Source organism: Cupressus sempervirens, chromosome 2 (assembly GCF_028749045.1).
Source record: "Cupressus sempervirens isolate cs-2001-9-10 chromosome 2, ASM2874904v1, whole genome shotgun sequence".
NCBI classification, from domain to species: Eukaryota; Viridiplantae; Streptophyta; class Pinopsida; order Cupressales; family Cupressaceae; genus Cupressus; species Cupressus sempervirens.
Genome location: NC_143119.1, coordinates 341,932,668 through 341,947,648, shown reverse-complemented (window position 1 = coordinate 341,947,648; position 14,981 = coordinate 341,932,668). Strand labels below are relative to the sequence as shown.

General features: G+C 31.9%; 1 pseudogene; it reads right to left on the bottom strand.

Annotated features, from left to right (window-relative positions):
- Positions 1–5,297: 5,297 nt before the first annotated feature.
- The window catches only part of LOC149572525 (peroxidase 39-like), a 36,468-nt pseudogene continuing 26,784 nt past the window's right edge, over positions 5,298–14,981 (bottom strand).

Below are 14,981 nucleotides of genomic sequence, written 5' to 3'. Positions count from 1 at the left end.
AAGTCTCATAGTCAAAGACTCTTGAATGTAAAACTAAGGGAGGTTCTTAATCTACCACATTTCATAAGGTATTTTTATCAAAAGATATTTACAACAAGATTTATTAAATTAAATAACAAATAGTTGAAAGAACTTATACCATAAGGAATTTATTTATCTTAGCACAAGTCAACATACTCCTAACTCTTTTACATTCATGTATGATTCATTACTTTTGTTATCTCATTTTACTCAGAGTGTAAGGTGTTATAGTAATATACAACAGACTAACCCAACTCCAAATAAGTGAACCCACACATAGTGAATAGAATAATATACAAACAAATTTTAATTTGTATTCTTCATTAGATGGAATTTGAGAAATGACTACTTCCAACCTTGACAAAGAAAAGTTTGAGAACTATTAAAATCAAATTTTATTCTTAACCTCACTATCAAACATACAAAGAGTTTGGAATATAATGGAACAAACTACACTTAGTGTAACACCCCACCAAGGGATCCAAAATAATTAACCAAAATTTTACTAAGTTTGCCAAATAATTTTTTTAAACAAGAAAGATAAACCATTCATATCAAACACATAGTAGCGGAAGCAATACACACATTCCACTAAAAAGTATACATAACAGTTTACACTCCTTAAGGGTCCCAAGATGTTGAGTCACATTTAATCTAACTAATACTAAGTCTAAAAACTACCAAATCCACATAAAATGATATTTAAAAAGTCCAAAGTCCATAATATACATTTGTTCCGAATGCCTCTTGGCAATTAAATTTAGAATGCTCAATCATCCACTGTACATGTCACAGGGTATGAAAAGCTTATCAAGATACATCATCCTCATCAAATCCATGATAAGAGTGCAATAAAGTAAATGAAACCAATAACATACATGATACATCCATCCCTCAATAAAGATATAACAACCATCATAAAAGATAACCATAAATCATAACACATAATTATCTAAGTGCATGGTTCCTCCCAACTGTAAGTAGCATCATTAGACCATCATGGGCCCTAGCCATCCCTCCGTGCATAAAATCTCGAGTCACCAAAGAGATCATCGGTACTATCATAGTAGGAATGTCACTCCTAAAACATACTACATCATATGTAGAAAGAAATCTAACATGCTATAACATATGCATCAGAAATCTAATCATGCAAAATAAGACATAAGATAAGTAAATAACATCATCTATCATATGCTAATCATCAATATAAGGATATGTGTCCATCATCATAATCCAAGAATAGAATGAATATATATGCCATCAAAGAATGCTTCAGCCATGGTGTCTCAAACAGACCTCAAATAGTAAGAGTGAAAAAGAACTACCATCTGACTGCGTAGAACCTAAATGGTCCACTCCCACCATATTTAGGAGATAGTCTCAAGTCCCAAACAAGATATTAAATCACATAACACAAATACTCTCTAAGTTCAGGAATCCTAAAAGTAGACTAACTCAAAGGTTCCAACACCAACTGACATCTAATCCTAGAGGCACAACAAGACATGTAGGAAACCTACTATGTAAGAAGGAAAGTGTCATCACACGGATCATGCTAGAGTTACCCTAGTAGTCTCTCAATAGACCCTACCCCCCTAGTGATCCACTAGTATCCTCTCATATTGATAAGGCATACTATGGAATGCAAGGTCGCAACCAAGCATTCTCTCTACTCCCATCATAGTCTATACTGGCACTCGAGGCATGGGCGAGAACATACAATTATCTTATTATGTTAATTTTAATCCCCATTTAGTGTAAATGTTTTCACTTATTAAATAACTTACAATGAGTTACCCTGGCAGCTACTTAGGGCCCTGGCCCCCATTGCAAGCCACTTCCTGACACTACAAGTAGATAACCTACCCTAGGCTCAAGAAATCACAAATCACAAAATCACCTCAATCCTATACAAGTGACTGGAAAGCATCATAAAGATAATCCATAATAAGAACATCAAATCTCCATGAGCAATTGAAAAGCATCCATTGATAATCATGACCACAATAGTTCTCTATTGGCAATTGAGGGTATCAATGATAATCACAATATCCATCAGTCCTCATCGAGCAACCATATAGTATTCTAAAATAAATCTCAATATCCATATCAATGATAAATTACAACATCCATTAGTTCTCAACAAGCAACCAAAAAGGCATCTCAAAGAAAATAATACTGATCAAAGACTTCAAAATGGTCAAGTCAAACATGCCACAACATGACATCATCAAGATCAAAGCAAACACTTCAGTCCCATCAAGGTGACTGGAAAGGAACCCAAGTATAACTGATCGATGACTCAAAAATGGTTAAGTCAAGTATCTCAAATACATACACCTCAGTTTCACACAAGAAGATTGGAAAGCAATAAAAATCAGTAAATACAAACATCTCATAAAGCATACCATCACATTACCATGGTTGGGTTTTAAAAAGATCGAGATCAAATAACATCAACATGACATCACATCTCATAACCTCTGAGCCTCTGGTAGACGTCCTATGATTGGTCAACAATCTAGTCAACCCCAAAACCCCAAAACATAGATAACATAGAGATACAAGATACAAACACATGTTTTGGTTTGCTTTTGCAATCACATGGTTAAGCCAAATATGAGGTTTTACTTTCATTTCAAGTATACTTCAAGTGTATAAGATTCTTCATTTAATCTCCAAGTCAACCCATTTATCTTTTTTGAATAAAACATAGAATTATCCCTCCATTATTTTAAACCAATTTTCTAAAATAATCAGAAGATACTTGTTTACTTATTTAAATCATTGAACTAGTTCCCATTGACTTTTAGATAAAATTATTCACATTATTTCACTAAAAATCAATGTTACTAATAATTCCAAGAAGCGTCTCCCATTATTCAAATTATTAGAATAATACTTATCAACCTTCAAATAATCAGTTTACAATTTCCTTAAAACATTTCAAGGAAAATCATTTATTTAAAATAATCTTCATTGATTTTAAGTAAAATCAATCTCATTAATAATTCAATAATTATTTAATTCCACTAAACACTTATTGATATCTCTTTTCTTTTAATTTGCCCTCATTTAAAAATCCATTTACTTAAATTGACTAATAATTAATCACACTTCTTCTACTATTAACTAATCTTAGTTAAATTAAATTAAATTAGATGAGTTAATAAATCATATAAAACTAATGCATAATAATAAGATTCTATTTTAATTCGAACCCAAACCTGAATCAATTTCCAAATCTTGATTCTACTAAGGCAGATTGTAATAATATTTTTAATTCCCATAACTAGATGAAACAATGTGCATGTCCAAATTCCAAATTAAAAAATTGAAGATTCATTCATAAGGAATTATTCAGACACACATAACAAACACGATAAAGACAGGAAGAGAAAGAGTGTAATAAAATATGCAAAATAATCATGTGTGCCTACTTGGACACTAATACTAATTCGCTATGCCTTAGAAAATTTTAGAGAAGCTCCTCCTCTTAGAATCTTCTCCTTTTCAAAAATTCCTTCCTTCTCCAACATTCGCAATTTCTCCAAAAACCGAACCCCTCCGAGTGACTAGAAGTGCTTGTAGAAGCATATGAGGATGTAGAAGCCTATGAGCTTGTAGAAGCATATGAGCTTGTTGAAGCATATGAAGATGTAGAAGCCTATGAGCTTGTAGAAGCATATGAGCTTGTCGAAGCATATGAGGATGTCCATACACACTAGGAGAGCCTCTATATAAAGGCCTCTAAGATGCATCTAGAATGTGTCTAGAAAGAACTAGGAGATAAGAATGAAAACTAAGCACATAACTTCCACAATAATAAGATAAACATTATGAGGTGTTTAGAATGTTGTAGACACCATGTGCTCAAATAATGTGCTAACTCCTAAGTGTAGACAACATGTGCATAATTAGAGTGCAAACTCCTATATTGTCAACATGACAACTCACAAGAGTTCGCATACTCCTGTGTGAATAAATATTAAAATAATGCACATTAATTTATTTAATGTTCATTTTATTTATTTATTTTTATTTTTTAAAAATTAATTTATGAATTTTAAATCTCATGAACTCACTTTATTAAATCCACTTGTTTTATCTTAATATATTTTAATCACATGCACGCATCATGTGATCTAGAATCTTTTAATAATTTTAATATATTTTCCACTTTTAAATTTATTTTTGAAACTTAATTAATAAAATATTTATTAACTTAAATAATAATATTATTTAGCATTTATTTAAAAATGTACTCTAAATATATTAGTATTAAATTAAATAAATATTATCACATTCCAAATCTAAACTTATAACTTTTATTTTCAAATTTAATTCTTTAATTTAATTAATTTCCCAATTAATTAAATAAAATAAATATTAAAATATCATATTAATTTTCCATTAAATTAAATCATTAATTTAATCTTTTAATTAGACTTAATTAATAGAAAATTCACCGAGAAAGAGTTTGGCAATGATAACACAAATGCGAACTAGGGCAGGCACTACACTTAGAATATAAGATAAAATTATCTACAATGTCACCATAAATCAAAAAAGATGCATAAGAACCAACAAAAGCTTTAAAGATGAACAATGCCATTAAAATCAAATTATGAATTCTTAACTTCACTATCAAACATTTGAAGAGTTTGGAATATAATGGAACAAACTACACTTAGAATATAAGATAATATTATCTACAATGTCACCATAAATAAAAAAAGATGCATAAGAACCAACAAAAACTTTAAAGATGAACAATACCATTAAAAAAGTTTTGTTGATTCAAATGCATGGTGGGATAAAATAGATTATAACTTATTTTGTATTGAAAGTGTAGTTTAGATTAATTAGTAAACCAATTTGTGTCATTTTGTATAATAAGATATATATATTCATGTGATTCTTAATAATTTATATTTAAGTATTTGTTAAACTGAGATTAATAAATTAAGACTTCTGAATAACTACAACTACTTGAGAGATTGTTTTAGAATAGCTTATTTGTAAATAAATTATTTACTTTCCTTATGAAATAAAAAAATTAAATAATGAAAAAATTCATTATATTTTATTCAAAAAAATTCCAAACCTAGTTACATTTGTAAATGTGAACCCACCCTTCTTGGCATTACATCAATATACCTAGTGTAAATTTTCTTACTATTATTGGTTGATACCTATTTTATTTTCCTTCAATGAAATTGCCCACACCAAAAAATTAAAATAATGTAGAATCTCTTGTGCTTCATATGATCTTAGTTGATGAATGCACAACGATGCCTAATTTGTCCTGTTGTTCCAGTGAGCACTTGGATATCTGACATTTCTTGCATGGAATTCTTGAAGTTTTCAAAGAAGCTATTATCTTTCATCTACTTGTCAACATGTTTTTTGTCAATAGAATTTGTGAGTAGGGCAGCATCAGACTGGAAGAGGCCATTGTTTTCTTCAAGATTAATAAAATCATGACTATCAAAGGCAAGGGAACTATTGGGATCCATTTCAATAGTAGTTGTAGTGTCTGTCACACTAGTGCATTTGGTCTTCAAAAATTGGGCATAGGTGAGATCAAGTCAAGGACCCATGTCTCCTTTCCATGTAAAGTTGTAAAGTCTATTGCTAAATAGATTGTAATGATTGATACTAATTATATTCCCACCTATTCACATAATTAATGATAATAATATTAGAATCTTAATTTGGGATTAAACAATAGTTCAATAAAATATTTCGTTGATATTTTTCATACTAGAGAGAACAATGAGGTCTTTGACACTTAGCCCTTTACTTGCAAAAGATGCCTGAAGTTGTGGAAAGTTCATAAATGGTGAGGGAATGTTACTCAAGGCCTCACTTTGTTGAGACATCACTCCATCCCTATGCCCTATTCTCACATGCCAAAATGGACCACCACTCTATATATATCATCAAACATTAATTTAGTATTTATCCAAGACAAAAAATACATACATAAATATAAATGCTACCAATGAAAATAAATTAGAGAATAATAGAAATAGATCAATCTATTGTTTGTAGTTCATAAAATTATATGGTATATTATAGCCTTGAATTGTGTTTTGATTCGTTGAATGTGGTTTAAGGTTTTGAATAAAAGTAACACTAGCATTGAAGATTATGTTAAAGAAACATATATAGGCTAACTAAATAAGTCAAAATTCAAACTAAGAAATATATATATATATATATGAGCACAAAGTTGGGTTGCAATTCCACAGAAGTCAAATCTATGGAATTGGACCTCTTAGAAATGGGTACCCAATTTTTGAAAAGCGGATTGGGTGCCTGAACTACTTAAAAATTGGGCATGGGTACCCGATTTCAAAAAATTACAAATACCCCTTTTTTGGTGTTTTGAGTGTCATTTTTAGCATTTAAAAAATGGGAGCCTAATTTTAGAGCAATATGGGAGCCCGTTTTTGACCTCTACCAACCGCCCCCTACTACTATTTTCCAACATACCAGGTATTTTATTTTGTTATGTACTATTTTACTTAATTATTTTCAGTTTTACATTTTATATACCATCAAATTTATTTGTTTTAAATTTTTTTTTTCAATTTTAATATTCATAAAATTGTAAATTTTTATTGTTAATGAGTATTATCTTTAGATTATTGTATCTGTTAATTTAAATAATAGTTTCGTAGATGTTCATTTAAAAATTATTATTTTAGATGTTTTGAAATGTATTTAATATGCAAATTATAATGTTGAATGATTAGATTATAGATGTAAATTCATTGTTTAAACATGTAATTACAAATAAATATTGATTTCAAATAACTAGTGACTAATTATAGATTAGTTTGTAAACCATATAACAAAGAAAGTAAAACTAACTATATTCATAATGTTAGCCTCAAAATGGTTTTTGACACTTGAGTGCCAACACACTTAATCACTTTCTACATTGAAGCTGAGATCACTATGTATGCCGAGCCACAATATGTGCTGAGTAAGAAAAACCAACAGGTGCCGAGTGATCTTCAGGTGCCGAGTAGCCTTCAGGTGTCGAGTGAAGATCAAGTGCCGAGTGAGAATCAAGTGCCAAATGACTTTAGGTGCCGACCATTATCCAAGTACCAAGCAATATTCAGGTGATGAGTTATAAAGGGTGCTGAGTTATAAAGGATGTCAAGCAATACAAGAATGTAACAGGAGCTGAGTAAGCTAGTTTATTACATGTGCCGAGCATCTGGAATCAACAAGTGCCGAGTAACACAGAATTAGCATATGAGTTTGTAACTTCACAAACTTAGATGTAAACCATTTTCATGGCCGACATATGATGAATCTTGAAGGATTAAAATGATAAGATTAAATATTTTGTATTTCCTATGCAATCTACATGCAACCAAAAAGAAAAATGGAGAAGGCATGCAACCAATAGCAAATGTGCAAGGAAAGAGTGGGAAAATAGAGATTCAATATGGATCACAGATCCATACCTAACCCTAAGTCTTCAAATGCCTTTATAAGGAAGACGAAATCACATTTTAAATATATAGATGGATGAAGGAGATAACGAAATCACAAGTGGAGCTCTAAGTGAAGAGTAGTAAGACTTAAAGAAAGAGATCAGCAATTAAATATCTAGTTAATCAAGAACAAAGTAGGTGACACAAACAAGTATTAGATCTCAGAGGACCAAGATCAAAAGAAAGTAGATCAAGTACCTTTAATCAACAATCAAGGATTATAAGCTATTAGGTTTATCATACCTAATACTCTCTAGCAATTGTATTATAAAAGAAATCCTATGATGATAGGTTAGCTTAACAGCTATCTTGTAGATCCTTTAAATAGGTAATTAAATCCTTTGACAAGGTAACACTTCATGTAAAGTGTTTACAAATTCTTTAACCAGGTCACTATTGATACAGTGTAAAGCCTTTAACAGGGTAGGCCTTTAATAGGGCAGACCATCAGAAGTGGTCAAACATTATTACTATAGTGATTTTGTGGGTATCATCACCACCCCAGTTTTACCTTCTTATTCTTGTAGGGTTTCTAGGTTACCAAAATCTCAAGTGTTATGTGGTGATGCATATTTGTTTTTCATGATTGCTTAATGTTTATATGCATGCATGTTCATTTCAAAAATATATTACTAAGGATTGAAAAATATATCAAAGGCTAATACTTCTGATTCACCCCCCCACTCTCAGAAGCATTCTTTCCAATAAGATCTTCCAATAATTGGTATCAGAGCCACTTTCTCTCAAAAAGAAGCATAACAACTTGGAGGAAAAGATCTAAAGATGGAAGTTTTTAAACTTGGAAAGATCATTGAAAACCAGGTGATAGATGTGCATCTCGCTCTACAAAAAGTAGAGGAAGCTAGAGTGGAATTAAGAAAATCTTTAAAAAGAAGAAAGGAGATAGCCATAGCTGAAAATGATACACACTACAAGGAGATTGATACCATACAAGTGTTTTCCAATGAAGACACTAAAGAGTTTGATGCAGGAATAGCAGAACTGATGGAGAAAAAAAAAGCTCAAGCAAATGAGATAAGATCTCTTAAGATGGAACATGAATCACAGACCATAATGTTATGTGAAATTATTGAACAAAAGAAAAGAGCAGTTGAGGACAAAGTTATGATGGAAGATGAGAAAAGGAATCTTGCAAATAGACTTGAAGAAAAATGTACTGAATTATCAAGGATCTCTAACATGCAGATGGATACACTTGCTCAAATGATGAACCTTCATCATGAACTTAATATGAAAGATATTGAGATCTCTACTTTAAGGATGTAGAATGATCAATTGCAGAATGAATTGAAAAGAGAAAAAGAGGTAGCAGAGAATCTCAACAAATCAAGTGAAGCCATCAAGTACTTTGAACAGTTGATGAAATTTCCAAGATCAGCCCATGATACATCAGGACTTGGATACAACAGCACTAAAATTGGAGAATCATCAAAGAGTGTTGAGAAAAAAGGTGACAAAGTTAAGGACTCTAAACCCATTTGTTATTACTGTAATAAAAAGGGGCATACTGCTAATGTTTGCAAGAGTGGAAGAATCAATCAGACAAACACACCCGAAAACAAGAGTTACTATCACAAGTGCAACATGCAAGGACATATGACACAAGACTGTAGAGTTATAAGGACACAAAGATTTGATGGACATTGTCATAATTATAAGAAGTATGGACACAGAGCATTTGAATGCAGATCAAAGCCTATGTGGATATCAAATCAACCAACAAAAACAAAAAGAAATGAAAGTTAGTACCATCAGGACTACAACACTAGGTGTAGCTATCATTATTGTCAAGAATATGGACATATACCCTAGAATTGCATAAGAACACATTTGAGAGGGAATTATAGTAGGTGGCTAAGCCAAACCACATGTTTTAGTTGCCTAAAAATTGGTCACATTAGCAGAAACTATCTTACAAGGTCAAAAGCACCAAAAATTGAATCAAACAAGGGCAAATAAAAGATTGATGTGGAACACATAAGAAAAAACATGAAGAAGACATGGCAGATAAAGAATGAGTCAAGTACATCAAATGAAAGGGTCACTTCACCCACAAGGTGAAGTGATCATTTCTCATCCAATTAAATCTCAAGATGAGACTAATGGGTTGATACATATAAGGAAGTATCATACATCAACCCTAAACCATGAAAAAGCAATGCAAAATATAAATCAGCATGAAACAAGATGCCAAGACAAAATGGTGATGCCAAACTAGCTTTGGATGCCAAGTAAAACTCCAATACATGCCAAGTTCCTAATAGCGACCGAGTTGAGTAACTCCTATGGAAGCCGAGTGAAGTGGAAATGTAGTGTAAGCTGAGTAATGTTAAAAATCCTTCAGAGGCCGAGTTTGTAGTTGAGCATTTAATACAATGAAAATAGGGTATATTATCATGATTTCAATCACTTTTCCTCATCACAATCAAGAAGCAGAGAAAGGAAAGAGAGAAGAGTGACTTCATACCAGTGAATCCAACATTCCAAGTAGATTGCAACCTCTTATAATGCATTTTCATCGATCTTGAGGTATTTTCATTTCTGCTGAGCTACAAAGTTTCGTATTTCTGTGAAAAAGAAACCCTAGTTTGCATAAATGGCTTCGAGTTCCAAGACAACCAAGGACAACGAGTCGTTTGAAGTCCAATTAGTATCTAATGAGGTTAGGTAGCCTAATTTTTTCCCTATCCCTAAAGTTGCATACAAAAATGATCCCGCCGAAGCCCTTTCTTGCATACCCCCAAATGTTGTTATGGTTCAGGATGTAAGAAAATGCTATAATTGCAAGATAGGAGCCATAGGGGACATGGAAATAAGAGAAGCCTTTGCGAAGCTATGTGTCGATGGAGTCTTGAAAGATGAATACAAAATTGTCGAAAGGAAGGGTTTAACCCGAGTTTTGAGTTTTCCCACTATGTTTAAAATAGAATGGATCAGACTTGTGTTGAGCAAAATTCATGATGGTAGTCTATGGTTAGAAGATGTCCCTGTCAAAATCACAAAAGGAATCATTCATAGGGTAACTAGATATCCTACCCTAGATCGATTCAAGACCTTGAGAAGTGAATCGAAGGAGGTTATTGAAAAGAAAACTGTAATGCCCCGCCAAGGGATCCAAAGAATTTCACTAAGTTTACCAAACAATTTTTATTTATTTTAAATATGAAAGATAAACCATTCATAACATTCGTAGAAGCAATAGTAACATCCAACTAAAAGTAAAACATAACATACATAACAGATTATATTCTTTAAAAATCCCTTAACGTTGTATCACATCTAAATTAACTATTCATCTAACATTACATCCTTATGAAATAACAATGATACATCCAATGTTCTTAAACAATATACAAGTGTCTTTCTAGAAATTACATTTTAGTTTAGCTCAATTATCCACTGTACATATCATAGGGTATGAAAGGCTTAAAAGAATAAACATCCATGTAAATAAAGAACATCATCATCTAATACTAATCCATGATGCAATTAAAGTAAATGAAACCACATATCATACATGATACAACATCACAAAAGATATAAACATCCATCATAAAAGATAACCATATATCACAAACATAATTAACTAAGTGCAAGGTTCCTCCCAATCGTAAATAGCATCATTAGATCATCGTGGATCCTAGCCATCCCTCCATGCATAACATTCCAAAGCACCGAAGAGATCATCAGTATTATCATAGTAGGAATGTCACTCCTAAAAACATCCTACTAACATGCAAAGTAAAACATAAGATAACATCATCATATGCAAATCATCAATATAAGAACATACCAGTAAATACATCCATCATAGGGTATATCATCTATCATAATGCTCCAAGAATAGAATGAAGATAAATACCAACCAAGAATACTCTAGCCATGGTGTCTCAATGGATCTCAAATCATAAGAGTGGAAAATACACTACCAACAGACCATGTGGTAGCTAAGTGGTCCACTCCCACCATGCTGAGGAGATAATCTGAAGTCCCAAACAGGCTATCAAAACCACATAGCATAAATACTCTCTAAAGCCAGGAATCCTAAAAAGTATACTACTCAAAGGTTCCAACACACACAAAATCGACATCTAATTTCCAAAGGCACACAAAGACATGTAGGAAACCTACTCTATAAGTGGGAAAGTGTCATCACAATTATCACGTACAAGTTACCCTGGCAGTTAGCTAAACTCCACGGGTCCATACTGATCTCATGCAGCCACTAGTACCCTCTCATACTAACGAGGCATACTACGGAATGCACGGTCGCAACCATGCATTCTCACTACTCCCATCCTAGCCTGTACAAGTGCTCAAGGCATGGGCGAGAACATCAAAACAATTATCTTTTTAGGTTCATTTAATCCCCATTTAGTGTGTAAATGTTATCACTTATTAACCAAACTTACAATGAGTTACCCTGGTAGCCACTTAGGGCCCCGACCCCCATTGCAAGCCACTTCCTGACACTACAAGTAGATTACCTACCCTAAGCTCATGGAATCATAAAATCACCATAGTCCTCTACAAGCAACTGTAAAGAAAATCCAAAAGATAATCCATAAAAAGAATCATCAAATATCCACAATATAAGCATCAAATATCCATAATAAGAATCATCAAATCTCCAAGATAAGAATCATCAAATCTCCATGAGCATCTGAAAAGCATCCATAGAAAATTATGACCATAACAGGTCTCTATTGGCAACTGAAGGCATCACTGATAATCATAAGTATCCATTGGTTCTCAATAACCAAAATACATCTCAAAATAAATCACAATATCCATTGGTTCTCAACAAGCAACCAAGAATATCTCAAAATCATACTGATTGAAGACTCCAAAATGGTTGAGCCAAACATGTCACAACATGACATCATCAAGAAATAAATCCACATTTCAGTCCCATCATGGTGACTAGAAAATAATCCAAGGATAACTGATCGATGACCCAAAAATGATTAGCTCAAGTGTCTCATACATCTCAGCTTCACACATGAAGACTGATGAACAATAACAATCAGTAACTACAAAGATTTCATAGAGCATACGATCACATTACCATGGTTGGGCTTTTAAAGATTGAGACCAAATAAGATCAACATGCCAACACATCTCATAACCCCCGAGCCTCTAGTAACAACCTAAGATTGGTCAACACTAGTTAACCCAAAACCCAAAACAAGAAGCATAGAGAATACACAATGCAAACACATGTTTTAGTTTACTAAATTCACATAGTTGAATATTGTGTAGGGGTTTCCAATTTTCTGTTGCAAGTATACTTTCAAGTGTCTCAAGTTTCATCATTTGACCTACAAGTCAACCCATTTGTTCCCCGATAACATTATCCTTCCATTATTAAGAATTACATTCTAAGAATAACTTAAGCATAAATATTCACTAAACTGATCATCATTAACCTTTAATTAAATTGTCCTCTATGTTTAACCATGATCCATATTCTAATTGATTAACCTTTCAACTTTTCTAGGATTATTATTTGTTATATTATAAGAGGACCAATTATCATTCTTCGAATAAGAGATTATAACTTCATTAGAATGATCAATTAATATTGGTTCACAATCCTTGACCTTTTATCATTCTAATAATTCTCAATTATATATTACTAAGTCTTCACCATTAAAATATCTAAAGTCATTATTCAAGTCATAAGAATAAGACCTATCAACTTCATTGTAAATACTTCACAACTTCGCTAGAGGAATCGATATTAGTATATCAATTAAAAATTTAATACATAACTTCATTATTAATTAAATCTAATTAACTCTAATTGATTTAATTAATAATTACATAACCATATCTATGACCTAATGAATATCAGTTGATTTAAAATCGACTATACTCTAATCCAAATTATAACTTGTTAATAATAACAAGTTATTATAAAGATCTTGTTAATAAATCGACCATAATATTCCACCTATGAATTAAATATTCTCCTTCAACCATTATCCAATTATAATTAAATCTAGTTTAATTAGATTAATCATATAAAACCAATTAAAAGTCATCTACACTTAGAAATGCTAACAAATAGTTAACATATTAATAAGATTTATCTTAATAAGAATCATACTAACATTGATTACCACTGTTTAATATTTATATATACCCATATTATAATCATTTTAGAACATCTTCCTTTATTAATCTTAATTAGATAGTATTTAATTAAATTAATCAATATGATATATTCAGGATTCACGGTCTATACCTCTGAAACATATTGATGGTAACTTAAAATATAACTGAATATTACTAAAGATTTAAACCCCTCAATTATAAGTTGGGTAACACACCATTTAATCCTACTTTATAAATTCTAAACTCTTAAAGTGTTTAGCAATGATTATAAATATTAAATGGCATAAAAAAAAACAAGTTAAAAAATGTAAATACGTTTTACATAAACTAAATTTATTGTGAATCAGAATTCATAAACACAAATAAATAATTAAGGGATATCTCACACCCCTGTGAACTTTTAAAGCTGCATTTCTTATAACACATGGTCATGCGCTACCTTAGTGATCGTGCAGTCTCTATCTCCAGCATAGAGGCCAGTACCCTTATGTGACAGGTGAATGGTCAGCGGATGAATTGTGTTATATATATATATATATATATATAGTTTATTTAACATTAACACAAGTTAATGATATTTGGCAGTGTTTTGAAAGAAAAGCATGACAGCATGGGTCGCGTGGTTTAAAAGCCCGGTCAGATAGTCTTGGTCTATAGTTGCAGGTCCGCCGGCGCACTCTTCAAATGGTTACGGGTCATGGGGGTACGGGGTGGGCAATCCCGCCCCTCCCTAATTAAATTATCTTGTTTATACTAATGATAAATTTCAAAGTAAACTTTACAAACTGGTGAATGACCGAACGGTTGCATCTAGCTCACTACTAATTAAATAAAATTGCATTCCAATTCAATATTAAAACTACGCATAGATATAACCTATGATTAAACTTATCATAAAAATATTACAAAGAAGCGATTATTAATCGCTCAGTCCCTTCAAAGCTATCCATAAGAGTGACAGGCCATGTGATATTGTAATCAACATATAATGAAACTAAAATCTCCGCAAAGCTCAAGACAATTTTAAGCGATAGTTATATTGCATGTGATGGGCTTTATCATGTTTTAAACTAAACAAATATAAAAGCATAATCCAATCAAATCATGACAAGCATTATCAAATCGCTGTATGGCTTAATAAGCCATTAACGCATTTATCCCATCGATAATGTTAACCTTCATTAAACAAAACAAATTAAAAATGAGACTTTGGACAATATTATAATTTTAAGCTTTACTGGTTCCCGATCTTTTTTAACAGCCGTGCTGCCTCTGAGCGAACTCTACTGCGGGTAC